Raw genomic sequence first — 21,337 nt, forward strand, 5'->3', positions numbered from 1 at the left:
AAGATGTTACAGAGTGCCCAAGAATTCTGACCGGGAGAGCCAAGATCTAGGAGTGGTTTTCTTTCGGAAACAATTCTACCAAAAACAACATGGGAATAGAAGTAATTTAAAATATTCAAGACATAGTAAATGCACGACCGACTCCAAATTACCATTTAGTATTATAGGATATAAAAACTACCCCATCTATGGAATGTTGAGCTGACACCCAAGACAATCAAAGCCTCCCACATTCAATATCCCACTATTTCCTGGTTGTACCAAAAAATAAACCAGCAAATGATTTCTTAAAAAAAAGCATTTACACTTAAAAAAAAATGGGATGAGGCGGGATTCCCTCCTTCTTAAAAATGTTTCTAGAGCTACTAAAAAACTTGCATTTACAAAATAGTTGATAAAAATATCCCTCTGGATTGTACAAGAAGGACGACAGGGACCACTGATAAGACATGGTTTATGGTATTAATCAGACTTGGCTTCTTTCTCTCCTGCTTCATCGGAGGCTGGACTCTCCTCATTTTTAGTTTCTCCGTTTTCTGCAGGTAAATCTTCTTTCGTTTCTTGGTTGGCCACTTCAGCCTGGTTTCCCTTTGCTCCCCCTTTCCCCTTTGTTTGCACTTTTTCGTCTGAAGATTTATCCTTTCCTGCCGCCTTTTTTGGCTTCGTTTCCACTTTTGCAAGAGCAGGGTTAGCTGACAACCTCGCCGACATCTTCTTGGGCGCCTCCTTCGCCGCCCCCTCGGCGGAGCTGACCTTCCTCTTGGGCATAGTGGCGGCGGGGCGGGCGCGTGCCGGGTGCCTGCGGGCCGCCGCGCGCCGAGAGCCTTCGCGAAGCTGGGCTGCCTGGCCGCTACCGCTCCTCCCGCCGCCGGAGCTGCTGCGACCCGCCGCAGGGGCGGTGGGAGAACCGGATGGAACCGGATTGGGAGCCAGCCCCCTCCTCCCGCCGCGTCCCACGGCTGCGGGCTCCCCCCGCCCCCGCCCATTGGCTGTGGGGCCCACCGCGCCGCGGCCCGCGCCCGGAATAGGTGAGGCGGGCAGTCCCTCGACCTAACTTTAGTGGTTTTTTAAACAGTGTTATCTGTGCTATATGTTTACTCAGTTTTAAATCATTTTTGAGGAACTAGTAATACACCAGAAACATGGAGATTTACATAAGTTGAAGGACATGATATTATAAAAGGTGACTGTATAATTTATTATCCAAACCAGAATGATTTTTGAGAGTGATAAGGGGCATATTAATAATGATATCGAGACAACAAGCACATACTGAGATTATCCTTGTCAATAGGAGCAGGGGTCACCCTTATTCTTTGTGTCAAATTACTTTGTCTATATTTATGAAATGACCGAGTTGGTTTAAATCAGGAGTCTGTAAACTATATCCCCAAGGCCCAATTCAGCCTGATGTATAGCTTTGTAAATAAAGTTTTATTGGAACATTGCCCCAGGCGTTTGTTTACATGTTTTCTGTGACTTTTGCTCTACACTGGCCGTGCTGAGTCAGTATAGCAGAGGCTGCATGGGCCACAAAGCCTACAATATTTATTATCTGGCCCTTCACAGACAAAACCCCGGGCTAGATCATATCTAAGAGCTAATGTAGATCTAACATTTTGTGATTCTTTATCATTCTTGTTGCTTTAACTAACATATTTTTTGTTGAATAAAGAAAATACTGTGCTCGGGAAATTTCATTTCACGTTTGCTAGATTAAGTCTTGGTGCAAAGCAGCTGTTAGACATTAACCCTGGAAGTGAACCTGGTGAGGGTTTGCTGATCTGTTTCTGGGAAGGTGTGGTAGAGGTGTATCAGATGACACCTGAGTAGCCGGAGGAAGAAGAAGGGGAGTGGGTAGGTTGTGGGAGGCTCTCAGGATCCTGGAAGAAGATGATTCATCAAACATCTGGAGTGGGAAGGACACCATAATCCCAAGAGCCCTGACATATTTTAAGCTTACCAGTATGTCTGGCAGTCACTCATTAATCCTAGCTTCATAAGAACATCTAAATAAAAAATCCTACATCGTGCTCATTGATTTGAATAAAAAATTTTTTTGTCCTAAAACTTTGTGTTTGAATTGCAATCTTTTGAATGCATTTGAATAATTGAATTCTGCCTTGAAGAACTTGAACAGTGCTTTAGAGGTAGATCTGTGTATGTGTGTGAGGGGAGTGGATCATGTAGATCCTTGTATAGACTTTGGCTTTTTCTACCAGTGAGATGAAAGCCACTGCAGGGGTTTGAGATATCTGACTTATGTTTTTAAATGCTGAATACAGAGAGCCATTATGTGGAGATCAGAGTAAATGGAGTTGAACTGAATGAATATATAATGAATACATATTTATTCCAGTTTAGTCAGACTTCTGTATTTCAGGATATACATATTTTAGGATGGAGTAATGAACACACACACACAAGTCATCAGCATAAATGATATTCACAAGCATGAGACCAGAGGTTGTGAAGGGAATAAGTACAGATAGAAGTCAGAGACCTAAGCCCTTGGTATAGCATGCTTAGGAGTTGGAGAGATGAGGCAGAATCTAGAAAAAAGAGTAATGAAGAGTGGCAGGCCAAAGAGGAGTAAAATCAAGTGTTATGGATGCCAAGCGAATGATTACCAGTAGGAGGAAGTAATCTGCAGCAAATGCTACTGATTGGTCAAGTAACATGAGCACTGGAAATTGACCATTGGATCCGATCACCTAGAAGTCGCTGGTGACACTGAAGAGCAGTTTCAGTGGTTTGGTATGGTTGAAAGACTGATTGGTGTGCATTTAAGAGAGAATTGAAGAATAATGTAAGTCACTGGGTGAGGCAACTCTTTCTTGCTTCTCCAGCCAGAGACCGCCAAGAATATACTGTGAGCAAGCTGGGTTTGTTGCTCATTACAGTGAGGAGACCACACACCATGGAGAATGGTGGGCATTTCAGCAAGATGTTTGGTAATTTGGGGGAAGGTGTAAGTAACTGGATCTTTGCTCTGGATTGGAACTGTCTGGAAGCAGAGATAATCCTATGACTGGCTATCTTAATAAAGCTTATCAACAGAGCTGGGCGACTTGAGTGAGGTCAATGTTGTCATTAGGAAAGAAGTAGCCATCACTTATATTAGGAGAGGGTGGTGGTTTTGTAGTTTGCACAGTGACCTTGTTTTTGTCTGTCCTTAGATAAAATTATGAAGTGTTTTTGTTTTTTTTACTACTTTATCATGGTCACAGAATGACCTTCTCTGATGTCAATGTTCTGTGAAGTTGTTGCTGTTCAAAGGAAAAACACCAAGGTCTAGCTGTGAGTGCTGTGTTATTAGTAGACCATTAATGAGGAAGGACTCAGAGGGAAGAAGTAGTTTGTACAAGGTTTGAGTTTTGTAACTGAACATTATTATTTGAGATCCATCTCTTGTTCATGAAACAAAAAAGTTAACATTTTTTTTCTGTCTCACTTTTTCCACCTCTGAGGCTCCAAGTTTTGGGGGCTTAGCAGTTACCTAGCACAGGTAACTGCAAGTTTCATACACTGGCCATAAGATGGTAAGATGTGAAATCTTAGTAAAAGTCTGTTGTAACGCAACAGTCTCATTAGGTTTATTTGGCTATAGAAACAAATAGGTTATCCATTTCAAACTGATTAATAAGACACTTGGAAATATTTCCTTGAATATGTCAAAGCCCAGAGTCTTTGTGTGGTCTCTTTATGATTGTGTTTCTTATTTGGGAGAGATGAACTACTTTTCTGTATAATTGGGAAATAAAGGCCATTAGGCCATGGGTTAGTACCTACTAGCAGTACTTAATTCTATTGAAAATTGAATAGTTACTTAAAAAATCCTTCTTATTAAATTAACTGGTAACATTATTACATTAACAATTATTTTGGATAATAAGATTTGTATTTTCTTAGTATATTTTTGTTTTGTACACTTGGTGAGAGAATTCAAAAAGTATTTTCAAAAAATGAAAATTAGTATAAATTTGCATAAATTAGTCCCATGGGAAGTTTAATTTTATCTCCCACAGTTTAAGTGATTTTTTTTTTTCTGCGGTTATTCAGTTGGATGAACCAAGAGTAGTTACCATAACAACTGTGGTTATTACCACTGAGATAAGTGGTCCTGTATTCCACCAACACATTTATCAACATGTTCATAGTACAGACATTAAAAATTCACAGCATAGAAAGAAAGTATCTCTCATAACACCAGCCACCAGGATCCCTCTCTAGATACACTCATGATTATCAACTTCTTTCATATCAAGAGGTAATCAATGCTTATACAAGCATGTAAAACGTATTCTTTTTACCTTACATGAATGATTTGCATTTTCTTTTTCACTTAACAATATATCTTGAGGATTGTTCCATTACAAAAATATATAAATAAACCAATTTCTTTCTTTTGAGCTGTTAAAGGAGTATGTTTTATAGCTATGCAGATGTTGTTTCAATAACCCATGTTGTTGAATGTTTAAGTTATTTTCAACCTTTTACTATCATAAATAATTGGTCATTGAACGACCTTATATATGCCTTGTGTATTTGAGGGACAAATTTCCAGGGAGGCAAAATTTCTGGGTCCAAGGTCATCGACATTTTAAATTTCAGTAGCAATTACCAAATTTCTATGTACGGAGATTGTACCAATTTCCAGGGTACTAAAGTTGTACCCTGACATCTTACTAAACTTTATTTTTGTTATTATTTAAAAATTATTCTCAAGTATTTTTCAGTTTTACAACCAAATTATCTACAATAATGACAATTTTATTTATGCTTTTCCAGTTTTATATATCTTATTTGTTTTCTTTTTGATTGCTTTAGCTAGTATCTACTAGCACTGTTAAATAATAATGGTAGGAGTAGACATTGCAGTCTTGCTGCTGGTGTAATAGAAATGTATCTACTATTCTCCACTAAACCTTTTGTGACGTGTGTGTATACACAGTCATTTATTCATCTTAAGTAAAATTACACTTATACTTACCTTAAGACTTAAAAAATATTAAAAATGGATATTAATTTTTTACAAAATGTTTTCATAGCCAGCATCTATTTGGGTGATTCCTAATGTTAAACCAACCCTGTATTACTAGCATAAACCCTGCTTAATCGAATGCAATATTGTTTTATAGTATGCATGGATTCTTTTGGTTAAATATATTTTATTAGTATTTTTTCATAAATATATTTTTAAAGATTTTATTTATTTATCTGAGAGAGAGAGAACACTCGAGAGAGCACAAGCAACAGGGAGGGGCAGAGGGAGAGAGGAAGCAGACTCTCCACTGGGCAGGGAGCCCTACATGGGGCTTGATGCTGGGCTCGATCCCAGGACCCTGGGATCATGACCTGGGCGGAAGGCAGACGCTTAACTGACTGAGCCACCCACATGCCCCATTCATAAACATTTTAAGTGAGGTTGATCTCTAGATTTCTTTTCCAGCATTGTCTCTTATGAATTTGGGTATCAAGGTTTAAATAAAATACTTTCCTTAAAATAATTGGGAAAGTCCCCTTTACAGTATATGCAGGAACAGTTTAAACTCACGTTAAAATTATCTATATGGTTTGCAGAATTCTCTTGTGAACACATCTGGACCTGATGCTTTTTGATGGGGAGGAATCCTTTGACAATTTCCTTTATTCTTCTATGAAAAATAGTGAGTTTATATTTTTGCTATATTCTGAGATCGGTTGTAATAAATTATGTTTTCCCAGAAAATTATCCTTTTCAGGTTGTAGAGTTTAGTTTTCTTGTTTTGTAATTGACTTTGGTTTTAATGTATTATCATGTGTACTTAAAATGAGTGGGAATTCTCTTTTCAATACATAAAAATATTTCTTTCCAGTATATAATATATATTGAAAAGATAATTCTTTTCATTTAATATATGCATGTATGATCAACAGGATTATGCTAAGTTTTATATGCCTTTGATGTACATATCTGATAAAGATAAAATTAATGGAACTGAATAATTCCCACTGTGTTTTTCCTGTTTTTCATGCTCTCTTCCTGTTTTGTTAATGTTAAAGCTATGTTACCTAGCAAATAGGGACTCCAAATAGTCATCAGGTCTTTGTTGTGGACTCCATCTTTTGTCAGTTTAAATAACATTTAAATTTGGCTCTTATGTGTCATTTTTGGGGACTTTCTGTTCTGCTCCTTCTGTGTTCTTCATCTCCCACCAATGTGATAATCTCTTAGTTACTACAGCTGTGTGAGAACTCTTTACGTCTAGTAGGACAGTCTGTCCCCATTCTATCCCACTGGGCCAGTCATTCTTCAACATTGTCTTATCTCTTATTTGGTTCTTTGCTCTTTAATGTAACTTTTAGAAGCAAATTGTCATGTTTCAAGATGCGTGTGTTGGAATTTTTATTAGAATTGCATTGTACCCATGAATCATTTGGGGCAAAATTGCTATCTTTACAATATTAAGTATTCTTGTCTGTGGATAAGAACATCTTTTCATTTGTTAAGTCTTCTTTAATTTCCTTCAATAAAGCTTTGGAATTTTCTTTCTTTCTTTTTTTTTTTTAAGCTTTGGTATTTTCTATGAGTGGATCTAGAACATCTTTTGTTAGATTTATTACTAGGTATTTTATAATATTGTTGCTATAATAAATAGCATCTTTTCAAATCATACTTTCTAATGGTTTGTTGCTGATTAATGTGTAGAAATGCAATTGAGCTTTATATACTGGCCTTACATCTTTCTGCTTTGCTAAAGTCTCTAAATATTTCTAATCAGTCATGCTACCTGCACATAATTACATTTTTATTCCCTCTTTCAATCCTTATGTCTTAAAATTTTTTTTCTTGGCTTTTTGGCTGACTAGAACTTCTACTACCAGGTGACTAGGAGTGATGTTAGTGCACATCTCTGTTCCTGATTTTAAGAGAATACTGATAATACTTTCTGGTTCAAGATGATTATTCTAATGTATTTTTATAGATGTGCTTTATCAGGTTAAGAAGTTCCCTTCTATTTTGAGTTAATTAGCAGTTTTAATTATGAATCATTGTTAAATTCTTTAAAAACTTTTTTAAGATTTCATTTATTTATTTGAGAGAGAGAGAGCGGAGTGAGAGAGAGAGAGAGAACACGAGCGGGGGAACAGCAGGAGAAACAGAGGAACAACAGAGGGAGAGGGGGAAGCAGACTCCCCGCTGAGCAGGGAGTTGGACAAGGGGCTCAATCCTGGGACTCTAGGATCATAACTTCAGCCAAAGGCAAACGCTTAACCGACTGAGCCACCCAGGCACCCATACACTTCTTTTTCTGAATTGTGTCTTCCTTTTGTCCATTTTACTGAGCTTTTTGTATTTTATTATCAATCTCTAAAAATTCTTTATATATTCTAGAGACATGTTCTTTGATACTCACACACATACAAATATATATACACAGTGGAGTCTCATTATTCATGGATTCCATAATTTGCTAAAATGAATTTGCACCTTCAAAATCAAACTCAGGGCACTTCTGTGGTCTCTTACAAATGTGAGGAGAGTTGTGAAAATTTTGAGTCACCAAATGTGCATGTTTCCAGATGAGGTCAAAGCGATGCTCTGCTTTCTTGCTTCAGCTCATTCTATAAATAAGGGTCCTTTTTAAAGCCTACTGAGTGCCAAGTTTTACATTTTTGTTATCTCATCTGCCGATGATTTTGTTGTTTTAAATGGCCCCTAAGTGAAGGCTGAAGTGCTGTCTGGTGTTCCAAAGTGCAGGAATGCTGTGATGTACTTTATGGAGAAAATACATGTGTTAGAGAAGCCTCATTCAGGCAGGAGTTAGAGTGAATCAATAATATATATTATATCAAGTGATGTATTTAAAGGGAAATACACACGAAACAAGGTTACGTATTAGTCAGGTGATGAAAATATTGTGACCAAAGGCCTGTAGGAACCTAACCCTGTATTTCCTCTAGGCCCAATATTTTAGCATTTGCTAATTTCATGACTTTATAGAATTTAACTATTGCAAATAATGAGAATTGACTATATGTATCATCTATCTATATACCTACCTATCTATCATCTAAATTTTCTCCCAGTCTGCAAACTGATGTTTCATTTTGTAACTGGTGTCTTTTGAGGACCAAAGTTTTAAAATTATGTGAAGTAGCATTGATCATTTTTAAAAAAGATATTACTTTTTGAAATTGACCTAAGAAATAAAATCTTTGTGTATTTTAAGTTTTCAAAGATATTCTATTTCTATCTAAGACCTTTATTTACCTTTTACACTTGTGTGTACAACCTATGTTAAGTTCATTTTTGTGTGTGCTGTGAGAAACGGGTTGTGACTTGTATCCACACGGCTCTCTTGGTTCTTCAGTGTCATTTGTTGAAAATACTTTTGTTTCTCCACTGAATTTCATCGGTGCCTTTGTTGAAAAGTAGTTGACCATCTCTGTGTGGGTTTATTTCTGAAGGCAATTCTGCTCTGTTCATCGGTCTGTTTATAATAGAGCATTATCATAATTACTCTGGCCTTAGAGTAAGTCTTGACATCAGTTTGTGTGAACCCTCCAACTTTGTTCTTCATTTGCAAGATGGTTGTGAGTATTCTGTATCCCTCTAATTTCCACATAGGTTTCGGTATCTGCTTGTCAGTTTTTACAAAAATGTTTATTGGTGCTTGGATTTGAGTTGCACTGAATCTAGAGATCGGCTTGAGAAGAACTTGCATTTTTAGATTATTGATTTTTCCAACCTATGGACATGGTATAACTCTCCTTTTTTTCTCCATTATTAAGGGTGTAAAATTTATCCCTGCAATGTTTTGCAGTATTTAGTGCAAAGATCTTGCACATCTTTTGTTAAATTTATTGCAAATACCTCTACCAATCAAGGAAAAGGTAAAATGTAAAAAATAACCAATGTCAGAATGAAAAAGGGGGCCTCATTATAGATTCTCTATTCATTAAATAGTTAAGAAAATCTGAGCAAATTAATGTTAGTAAATTATTAGAAACATAAGTTACTAAAATAGATACAAAAGGAAACTGAAAATATAAATACTGGGATTTTTAATAAAACAATTCTGTCTGTAATTAAAAAGTCTCAGAAGTGAAACTCTACACTCAGGGCATTCCTAGTGAATTCTATCAATTATTAAAGGAATACATAATGTCAATCTTAAAAATTCTTTGAGAAAATAGAAAAAAAGAGCTCTTCCCAATATATTATTTTAGGCCAGCATAACTCAGATACTAAAAATGGACAACACTACAATAAAAAATTGAAATATCAATATCACTAATGAGGAAAGATGTAAAAAATTAATCAAAATAGAATCCAACAATCTGTAAAAAATAAAAATAAATCAAAATCAAATTGGATTTATTTTTTTAAAAAGCAAGGTTAATTTCATACTTAAAAATAATGTCACTATATTAAAAGAATAAAGAGAAAAATCATATATCAGTAGAGGCAGAAAAAACATTAACTAAAATTTAACATTCACTCATGATAAAATCCCTCAGCAAACTAGGAAAAGAAGGGAGTTTCCTTAATTCATATCTACCAAAAAAGAATTTTTAAGAATTACAAGTAGCACACATAATAGTGACATGTTAGAATCTTTCTCTCTGAGACCAGGATGAACACAAGTATTTATTCTGACTACCTTAAAAACACTGTAGGGTGCCTGGGTGGCTCAGTCGGTTAAGTGTCTGCCTTCGGCTCGGTCCCACATCGGGCTCTCTGATCAGCAGGGAGTCTCCTTCTCCCTCTCCTCTCACTCTCCCTCTCTCTCAAATAAATAAATACAATCTTAAAAAAAATAAAATAAAAACATTGTATCAGAGGTTCTAATCAGTGCAGTAAAGCAAATAACTAACAAACTTAATTTTTTAAAAAGATTTTATTTATTTATTTCAGAGAGGGGAGAGCAGAGAGGGAGAATGAAAGGGAGAAGCAGACTCCCTGCCAAGCAGGGAGCCCAACTTGGGGCTCGATCCCAGGACTCTGAGATCATGACCCGAACTGAATGAAGGCAGATGCTTAACCGACTGAGCCACCCAGGCACCCCACTAACTAACTTAATTAATGAAATAAAAGTATAATGACCAAAAGGAAGAAATAACTATTATTTATTCACAGATTATACAATTATGTCCATGAAAGTTAAAAAGAATCTAGAGATAAATCACTGGAATTAATAGATAAATTTAATAAGTTTCTGGATATAAGTTCAGTATTAATTGCAATTCTGCATAATGGCAATAAATGGTAAGAAAATAAATATTAAAAAGATTCAATTTGCAGTAATATAAAATATCAAATGCTTCAGAGTCAAACTAGCAAAATATGTATAACATCTTTATGTAGAACTTCATTATTGAGAAAAAGGAAAGAATACCTAATTTTTAAAGTATTTCACTTATGTGTAAGACTCACTCAATACTTAAGGGGCGCCTGGGTGGCTCAGTCGTTAAGCATCTGCCTTAGGCTGAAGTCATGATCCCAGGGTCCTGGGATCGAGCCTCGCATTAGGCTCCCTGCTTTGTGGGGAGCCTGTTTCTCCCTCTGCTGCTCCCCCAGCTTGTGCTCTCTCTGTCAAATAAATAAATAAAATCCTAAAAAAAAAAAATACTTAAAGATGTCAATTATCTCCAAACTGATCTGTGAGTCAAAGCAATTCCAATCACAGTAACAATGGTGTGTGAGAAGATATGTGTGTGTGTGTGTGTTGTAACTTGATAAGCTGGTTCTCAACTTTATACAGAAATGTACAGGGCCAAGAATAGTCTCATAGCTGAAGGAGAACAAAATAGAAGGGCTTACCCTACTAGAAATCAAGAATTACTGAAAAACCACAGTAGTTAGGATTGTGTGGAATCGGATCGGAGAGACTAATAGATCAGTGGAACAGAACACAGAGCCCAGAGGTCACTCGTACATAACACGGACATTTGATTATGAGCAGGAAGGATGCACGGTGCCTGATAGGCTTCTTCACGTTCTAGAGACAGCATACACCACACCTGGGTAAACTGTTCCGACTCATACACAGAGGCCACAGGGGCTGCCAGCTCTGAGTGGAGCCAGAGTAGCAAAGGGCTTAGGAGCAGGTCCAGACCACAGGACACACAGCTCTGCCACTTGGGCCATATGACCTAGTCAACTTGACCTACTATAGTAAAGTTGTCAGAGGTGGAAAAAGATGCTACATGGCATTATGGCAATCCTCAGTGAGAGAATCAGCACACAGATGCCTTGAATGTTAGAGGATTGCATTACAGAAGAACCACAAACTTTTCTATAAACAGCTCCAAGCACGCTACTGGACCCCGGTTGAGACCAGAACTTGATCTTGGACAGCAATTGGCTGTGTTCCCAGAAGCTGAATAAGCAGGTAGCACAGACCCCATGTCATCAATCATGGCTACACCATCACCTCTTGCTCAGCTTACATCTGCTGCCCTATAAGGGGATCTCTTATGATAGAGAAAGGAAAAGCCTAAGCCTAGTTCATGGATGGATTGGGTCTAAATATCAGTGCTAGGTAAAACCAGATGGTGGGTGTATTGGCCTGCACCCAGGGGTGACATTGAAAGGCCTTGGTGAAAGAACATCCTCCCAAGACAGTAGGGTCTCTGGTTCTCTGCTTTGCATGGACACAGAAGCTGGCTTCTATACACGTTATACAGGTTATAGCTAGAGGTTATGATATACATATGGACTCATGAGCAGTGGCAAATGTTCAGAAAAAAGATTGGAAGATGGCAACTTGTTTTGCTTTCTTTATACCAGTACACAATTTTAAATTTTTTCTTTAATTGTTTCATCAAGAGTTAACACAACTCAAAACTCTCTCCTACCTAAAATCATTTCCGTTGAAAAAAAGACTTCAAGTTGTATTGGTAGGAACAACCCCAGGATTACTGTCAAATTTGTTTTGAACCAGATTATTATAATTGTGACAAATAAATATTGGTAAACCAAACTAATTTACATTTACCACCTCATCGCATCAGATATCCATGGAGCTTTACGAATTTCCTGTGTTCAATAGCAAGTTATGCAGGTAATAAAAGTAGACTTTTTTTTTTTTATCCCCCAAAGTCCTCTGGCTCATCTGTGTGGAGGTAGAGGATATCTCCTTTATCTCTGCAACAAGGTAAATAGTCTAATCAAATGCCCTTGGGCAATCACAGACTACATGTCCTCAGAAGGCTTTGTAAGCAATGTGTGAGAAAATGTACTTAAAAACAGGAGCATTAGATTTTGGCTTATTATATAGCTTTAGGAAGCTTGTCTTTAAAATAATTATATGTTCTTTAAAACATTTACTGTTTCACATTTTTATAATAAACTACTAACTGTACTTGGATCTTTTGATTCATAAATATTAGTGTCTGATATTTAATGCTTGTCTCAAGAACTTTTCTTGGTCTAGACCTGCACTGTCCAACATGGAACCCACTAGCAACACATGACTATGGAGCACCAGAAATGTAACTCACCGGATGAAATAGTAAGTAGACTTCAATGACAAAGTAGAACAAACACATAAAATATTTTGTCAATAATATTTATTTCAATTACATGTGAAATGACACTATCTTTTTAATTTATTTATTTGAGAGAGAGAGAGAGATAGCAAGAGAAAGCACAAGCAGGTGATAGGGGAGAGAGGGAGAAGCAAGCTCCCCACTGAGCAGGGAGCCCGATGCGGGACTCAATCTCAGGACCCTGGGACCATGACCCCAGCTGAAGGCAGACGCTTAACTGACTGAGCCACCCAGGCGCCCTGACACAATTTTTGGTATATTGGGTTAACTTAATCAGTATAAGCTTCTATAATTACCATGAATTTAGTGTAATACGCAAAATATTTGCACATGTGGTCTTTAAGTTGTAATACTGTTGTGTATTTCATCACATTTCCTACCGTTATTAAGTATTTAAGTCTAATATTTATACTGGTTATTGTTTGTGTCTTTACCCTCTGATCTACATGCTGGCCCCACCGCTGGGTTAAGCGAGATGGCGAGGACTGCGAAGGGAGTAACAACAGTGAGGGCAAAAAGCAAAGCATGTAGCCCTAACTCAACTGTAGTGATCGTACAGAAACCTCAATACCGCTCAGGCACCCATTCCAGAGAGCTAGGACTCTACCTTTCCCTTCCCCATTCTCTAGCCAGCATTCCTGCAATTCTGCCTCTTAAATAACTCTCAAATCTGTTTCTTCATCCTCACCTAAATTGCTACATCTTGGCAAAAACCCCTTGTTATCTTTCCTGGAATTACTGCAGTGTCTGTGGCTTGGGTCCCAAATTCCAATCCTCCTTGTCCTACTACTTATTTTTCAAATGTGGACCAACTGGTTTTTTTTCCTAAAATGCAAATCTGTTCAACTCCTTTATTAAAAAGTCCTGCAAAAATAAATAAATAAATAAATAAAACGTCCTGCAAATATCCTGAGTGCCCACATGATAAAGTACACACTGCTTAAAAAACATTAAAGACTTTCCCTTCTGTCTTTCCCTTACCATCCCCTCCACTGTCAGCCATGTGGGACTGATCTCCATTCCCCTAACCTGCTGTGTCTGCCTACCCCTTTCAACCTGTGCTCACAGATGTATTTGCCAGGGATGCCATTCCTGATCTGACTACTTTCCACCTGGCCAACTCCTACCACTCTGAAGGTGCTATGGGATTCATATGAATCCTAACTCCCAAAGTGACTGTGTTTGGAGATAGGGCTTTTAGGAAGTGATGAGGTCATAATGGTGGGGCCTTGACCCCATAGGATTAATGTTCTTATGAGAAGAGACACCGGAGAGCTCTTTGTCTCCCCATTGTGTGAGGACACAGTGAGAAGGTGGCCATGGGAAAGCCCGGAACCAACTTTACTGGCACTCTGATATCATATTCCCAGCCTCCAAGAGTGGGAGAAATGAAATGCCTGTTGTTGAAGCCATTTGGTTATGCAGCCTGAGCTGACTGATACAGAAGCCTCTGCTCAAACCTCAGACCCTGGAGAGTGTGCTCCAGTATCCAAGGCTAGGTGCCTCTCCTCTGCTGACATGCCATCCCTGAACACATTCATCAGGGCCCCACATCTTCCTGTGGTTACCGTCATTCTGATTTTCTATACTGCTTTTGTGAACTCCTTGAAGGCAAGGGAGTCTTTTATTCATCTTTGTTTCAAAATCCCCACCATGTCATTTGTTTATTTTAATGTTGAGAGAGGTACAGAACAGAGATATTTTGTTGGTTGATCATTTAGGAGTATTTTGCAAAAAATCTTTCAAGGCAGCTAAAGAACATTTTGGGAAATACATTTCATGTAGAGCTCTCATAAGGAACTTCCAGCTTGAAGCCATCTGGACAGAGGGAGTAACAGGGATCCTGAGCCAGCCAGCTGACGTGACTGGGGAGGTTGTAGGGAGCCCTGCTTCTTGGGAAGGGTACCAGCCACCACGCTTGGTTAATGCTCATGACAGGTGGGGTTAGCCCACTGAGGCATCTGTGTGAAAGGGATTTGCTCCCTTGTTCTGTGACCTCAGATGCAAAAGATTAATGACAAGGGACTAAGAAAGAATCTTCAGTTACCAAAACACGGTAACCCAATCCCTTAGAGAAACACATGAGGTTGTGTATTTCAGATGGTCCCGTTTCTCTACACACATCCAATAAAACAAAACTTACTCAGTTTTCACACTTCCCCTTGCAAAAATAATGGGGCTGGGTGGTGTCACAGTTTTCTCATGCTTGACTAGGGCTGCATCATGTATTTCTCCCTTCAGATGAGGTTTGTGAACCGAGTCAGTTCTTTGCTATTTCATGAGAGCCTGGGCAGTGGAGATAAGAGATCGTGCGTGTTCTTGAAACTTTTGCTTCTAATTTTTCTCTCTGTCTTTATCACTTATCTTCCTTTTTCCATCTGTGGCTTACTTATTTGCTAGTTTTCCAGGCATGCAGTATTAAATGAGTTGTACAAATTAGACTTGGCAGATTTGGGGAGATTTCAGGAGTAGAGGAAGCCTATGAGGGTTTTGCTGCTAAGTTACTTGGTGACGGGCTAAAAAGGCATGGTTTGCCCATGAGGTCATACAGGCTTGTGCATAGACAGTCCTGGGTTAGAATTCTGACTACCGTTTATTTGCTATGTGATCTTTTACAAGCTACTTGACCTCTCTGAGCCTCAGAATCTGGAAACTGGAAACAATGGGGCTTATCTTGTAGTGTTGCAAAGATGAGAGACAATAGGCATACAGCGTTTGGTGAACGTGAGCACTCAGCAGATGTGAACTCTTATTAGTGATGCCACTTGTTGGTTCATGCCCTTGGAAGGCATTTACCTCTAGTCACAAGGAAGAATTAAAGGTGACTCAGGCATATGGGCAATCTGGGACAGAGAAGGACCCTAAGGAACTACTATTTTCCTCTAAAGGAGTGTCTAAATCATTCATGATAGATAGTTTTGATTTCCTTTTTTAATATCTCTGGGAATGGAGACTCTTAATACTTCACAGGGAATTTTCTTCTAGTGTTTCATCATCGTAATGGTTAAGAAGCTCCTCCTCATATGCAGCAGAAATCAGCAAGCTCATTTCCTTGGATTCAGACCTCAGGGGAATAGGAGAACAGCTGTTGGGTTTCTCAATCCAGAAAATCTTCGCCATATTGCATCATCACTCCTTTCCTGTTTCCCCCTGAGTCTGAATAGCGAAGGGCCTCGACTGGTTCCTTGTAGTCACTGGTCCCCATTGCTTTCTCATCTTTGATCCTTTTATATGAGTAGGGTTTACTTTCTTCACATCTGGTTAAACATTTGTCTCTGTGTTCTTGGCAGAGTTGAATGATTACAGATTGTAAGGGAAGAATATCTTCTCAAGGCTGCAGGAAAAGACAACTTATTTTGATGGTATACTAACAAATCCCCGAGCTTATTAGAAAAGAGTTTCCTGTCATAATCAGGGGCTTTACGAAGGATTCTAGTATCTTCTGTGATGAATCATGATAAAACAGCGTGGTGGCTAAGAACATGTGTTCTGGAATCGTACAGACTTAGGTTGGAGCCCCTGTTCCTCTTCTTGCTATGTATGTGACCTTGTACAAATTATATAACCTCCCCAAGGCTCCGTTTTCTCCTCTCTAGAAAGGGACAACTAACCTCCTAGGTTCCCGAGGTGACCACCTGCTGTCATTATCAATTTATCACCCCTCTCGGATCCAGGCTCACCTTCTGTGGATGCTCTGCATCTGAATGGACAGCATTCCTTTAAATATCTCTCCTTCACAGTGAGCTGGCTGGTGAACTTTCTCAGGGCCACGCCCTGCAGGGACACTGAAGGAGGAAGGACACTCCGCACAGTGGGTCCCAGCATGAGGGTGAAGAATCTAGTGGAGCTCTGCCCCCAGCCTCTTGCCCAGACCCTCCGTCCAGCTGGCGGATCCCATGACTCTCAACACGCTGACCAGAGTCCTGAGGCCTCCTGCCCATGCTGGCCCCCAGCTCCCTCTGCAGGCCAGGTGTGGCTGGCCAGCCTACACCCACAATTTCCCTCTGAGCTAGTGCTCTCTCTGCTGATCACCAGCACCCCGCGTGTGCCCCCAGAGGGCTGTTTTTTGCTTGCCTGGTGACAGCAGCCCAGCTCTAGCTGGGACAAACCAGCAAAGCGCCTGCTACCTGAGGGGCTGAGCTACTTCTGCAATGAATTCTGAACCCCAGCCTTGGGGCGAGGGCCCTTTTAAGTCTGTCCTCTCTTGGGTTGTCTCCTTAATCCCTGTGTATAATACAGAGTGTCTTTGGGTTTTATAATCATTCTTTTATCAGAATTTAATTATTCTTTAAGTTAAACTTCTCCTGTTTAACTCACAATGTGGTTCCTCTCTGCTAATTGGACCCAGACTGATGGCGCACGAAACTGTCCCTCTCAGATCTCTAATGGGACATACGGTCCCATTGCTATGCTCTGATACACCACGGTGTCCTCGCCAATGCCACACTCCTCACCGCCAATGACCAAGTGAGGCACAGACAGGGAGCCATGCTTGTTCTTGGTTGATGTGGGCTCCCTGGACAGGCAATCTTGGCTCAGGGACTCTCCATAGTCTTCCAACACAAAAGTGTGTTGTACTCTAAGACTTTTCCTACCCAACCTTCCTTCCCGCCCAATCTTTTCCAGCGTAGCCTGCATCATGACCTCCCCAGCTCCCTTCCCATTCCCCTCAAATCTGTTTCCCCTTAGATCTCTTACAGATCTAATCCCATCTTGTTGTCTGCTCTGCAAAGGACCCAAACAAACACAGTTGCCATAGGGATGAAATGAAATCATAGAGGTAAAGCAAGTAGTAAGTGCTTGAAGATGCATGCTGGCTATGAGGATGCTGAGGATGACAACAGTTAGCCAGAGTGTCAGCCTCCTGCCTGTTGCTGCATCAATGCAGAGTAGCATCTTGGTTTTCTCTGCTGATGGGGCAATAATCATTGTTCTCATTACCATCGTTCAGGTCCACAGATGTGCTGTGTGGCGACCTCTTTGATTGGTGGTATTTCTAAAACTTTTCAGTCATCTTCTTTCTTTAGAACATTGTTTTTCTGGACAATAGACACAGTGCTAGCAAAAGCCCTGCTTAGTAATTTGGAATACTGTGTGAAGGTCTCCTTGCTTATGAACATTTTATTCTGATAAATTGAAGACGAATGCAGTAATGGGGTTAATACCTCAGCTGTACATGTTGCCGGCCACTCTCTTCATCTCAGAAGCTTTTGGTAAATCTTGTTCCTCTGACTGAAACCTCACAGAAGCAGTAGAAACCGATATTCAGGGTCTGATCATTTTAGGCTCCCGTGGTCCTAATCTGGTATCCTTAGATGCTTAGGGATTAGTTTTTCCCTTTTTTTTTTTTTTTTTGACAGATAAGAAAAATAGTGTTGGCTGTCCACAGTGTTTTTGAAATTGACTAAAAAATCACTTGTTTTCCTGGTTGTAATTCAGAGGTAACAAGAATGGGATCTTTCTTCATCTCTGGAAACTGTATACTGATCTGCACATCCTTTATGCAGATGATGGAGAGTTTGTCCTACCTTGTGCAAGGCAAAATAGCAGACAAGACATCTAAGACAGTTGGTCTTATCCTGTTTAATGTGACTTTGATAAATGACACTGGTTTATCATTCCCAAGACTTCCCCGCCTGTGGCTCTAAAATACCCTTCAAGGACCCAGGCCACTGAAGGATGTGCAATCGCTTTCCTTGCCCAATCCGACATGATTTGTTAGATTTCCAACTGCACAGTATTTGGCATCCAGTGCTTTGGTGACCTGTGTGGGTGATGTATAGCATGCTATGGATAACCGGTGCCAATTTTTGACTAAGGTACTGATTGCAAGAGATTTTACTGTAAGCGAACAAGGAATAATTTCATAGGGTTTGATTCTCTAGGGAGCCCAATGGGATGCATTTGGGACTTTCCAAATTAATTCAGAGTCAGAGCCAAAGAATGTGGCTAAACATTTTGGCTCATTCAATCACAGCCTAAGTGGTGTGACTAGTAATATATATTCTGTAACCCCGAATTGAAGAGCAACAATTTAAGCTCAGAAAGCTAACCTGCATGGGGTGTGCTATGGTACTTTATGGAAATTTATTCTTTCAGTTATATTCTTGTTGCAGCAAAAGAGATAATTTTGGTAATCAGAAATATTTCTAGACTTGTATGCTCAGCCACACACACCATTAACATAAATACTTCTTTTCACTCAGACCCTGGAAATAGTAGCTGTGATTAATATGCTCATCCATATGCTTTTTTCATACCCTTTAAAAGCAAAAGATGATTTTAAAGAATTAAACATGGATCGGAATTCAGTCTGTAATCACACTAACAAATGGCATTTTAAAGGATATAGCAGAAAACTATTGTGCTAAGCAGAAATGGCAGCTAAGAAAGTGATTTCTTATGACAAAGAGAAGCTTCTTGCCTCCTCATTTTCAGCGGAATAGAAAGAGGATCCTAAAACACGCAATATAATCAGGCTCTTTCTTGTCTTTAGCCAAGAGCCAAAACTATAGTTTTACATTGTCATGCTAGGTTCTGTCTGTTCCCTGCCTTGCTCTTCCTGCCCCTGCCCCTGCCTCACCCACAGTGATTCTCTTGTCTCTTGGCAGGGGCATGCTGGGGTTTGCAGGGATCCCCCTCTTCCACCTCCCCCCAGAACCTCCATGCCTTTACCTGGCCAGCACAGTTCTCCAGATGCTTCCAAGTCACTAAGAGGGCTGGGGCACCTTGGAAATTTAAATTGTCCTCACTCAGCTACTCCCGCAGAGAACTCAGTGGGTCAACGAGAGGCTCGGAAGTGCCTCTTGAAAGCCCACGAATGGACTCATGCCGACTCCTGTTCAGATGAGTGAGCCACATTTGAAAAACTGAATTAACAGAGCCAATCAGTAATATATTCCTGAATGTTTTCTTTTATCTTCCGATAAGCCTTGTGTGCCAGTTTGCTGTAGGGTGACTCATCTATACAATGCCCAGTCCTGGGAAATTGTCTTTTATGAACTTGTCTTGGAAAGGTGCGAATTCAAGGAGAAAAATGAATAATAAACTACAGATAGGGCATGGGTTTAGAAGAGATATTATTTCTGTCATATTCTGACATGAGAGTGGCATCTGATTTAGGATGACAAAGAGCGGGAGAGGACAAGCCAGAACCTCACACGATCCAGCTTGAGACATGCACGTTCCCCCTGCGTGTGCAAATGATAGTGTCGTCCCAAAGTCTGCCAAGAAGCCTGGACGGACCTCTGCTCTCAGCTCGTCGTCCCCTGTGGTCCTCACTTTATGACGGTCAGCAAATTTGTTATCTTGTCCAACCTCCGTTGTACCTGGCAGACTAGAAGCCTCATGAAGGCAGGGCTCTGATTTGCTTGTTGCTGGGTCCTCATGGCTAACGTACCTGTACCTCTAAGTGCTCAGTCCAAGCTGAATAGATGTTATTAATACTAAGAGGAGAGACCAGTGGGCAGTGGCCAGTGGAGAGGAAAATGGAAGGTCAGAGTAGAAGCAGGGCATGAGTCCTCAGCCAGGAACAGGAGGCAGAGGAGGGCAAGAGCAGGTCATCATGGTCTGGGAGGGAGCTACCCAAAGCATGGCCGGGAGGCCCCAGCCTGGGGATAACTGAGCCTGGAGACCAGGGCTTGGACCGGTACCCAGCTGATGGCAACAGGATGATCCAAGATAAGCCAAGTTCACAGGTAGGGTTTAAGGAGGCCTAGCTGAGAGAGGACAAAGGATGTGGAGCCGAGATCTGGGCTCAGCTTGATGCTCTGCCTATAATAGAAACATGTACCTGGATCGATGTTGGGATGCTAATTATCAACAGGTGGCAGGAGTGATGACCTTGTGATCTGATTCTTTGGGTCCCAGTCCTGGTTCTGTCACTTAATAGCTACAAGCAGGTCAGTTAACCATGCTTCGTCTCACATTGCTCCATGGAAAAATGGTTACAGTAAAGATCTTACCAAATGATATAATAGTTTATGCCTATTATCAAAACTATGTAAACATTAGTAAGGAAAATTACATTACAAGAATATACTTTAAAGTATTCATCACAGGGGCACCTGGGTGGCTCAGTTGGTTGAGTGTCCGACTCAGTTTCAGCTCAGGTCATGATCTCAGGGTCATGGGATCGAGCCCCGTGATGGGCTCTGTGCTCAGTGGGGAGTCTGCTTGAGATTCTCTCTCTCCCTCCCTGTACTCCTCCCCCTGCTCTCTCTCTCTCTAATAAATAAATCTTTTAAATAAATAAATGAATAAATAAATAAATAAATAAATAAATAATATTTACCAGGATCAACTCAATCATTCTCTTGCAGCCCCAAATGGGTCAGATATCAATTTTTGTTGCGTCCCCCTGGAAAAATTGCCTCGACTCTTCTGTACTTTCTCTCTCACCGTCAAGGGCAGGAATAAATCTTAGAAAGTAACCTTAAAGCCTGAAGGGTAGAGAAGCAAGACTGAGGGAGGGTGTCCAGCCCAAGACTGATGCATATCCCCAAGGACTGGTGGAGAGGAGCCAGGGCACCCTGGGCAAAAGAGCCACCCTGCCCATCCCCCAACCTCCCTGCTCCTCCCACCTCTGCCATTCTTTAGGAAAGGAGGGGTGTGTGTGTGTGTGTGTGTGTGTGTGTGTGAGAAGACACCAGACTCCCCCAGGGGTCAGGATTCATTGGCCTATTATTTATTCACTCACTTATTCCACAAATATTTGTGAACCCTTTCTACATGCCTGGATCTATGGTAAGCCCTGGGCAGAAAGTTGAAAACCATCACTTGGGTCCCAGCTTCAACC

General features: G+C 40.1%; 1 pseudogene; it reads right to left on the bottom strand.

The window, feature by feature from the left end:
• Window positions 1–345: 345 nt before the first annotated feature.
• LOC114216419 (non-histone chromosomal protein HMG-14 pseudogene) lies at window positions 346–879 on the bottom strand (annotated as a pseudogene).
• Window positions 880–21,337: the final 20,458 nt, after the last annotated feature.

The sequence above is a fragment of the Eumetopias jubatus genome, unplaced genomic scaffold, assembly GCF_037043125.1.
Source record: "Eumetopias jubatus isolate StellerSeaLion01/CBP00866 unplaced genomic scaffold, mEumJub1_p1.0 scaffold_4, whole genome shotgun sequence".
In the NCBI taxonomy this organism is placed as follows: Eukaryota; Metazoa; Chordata; class Mammalia; order Carnivora; family Otariidae; genus Eumetopias; species Eumetopias jubatus.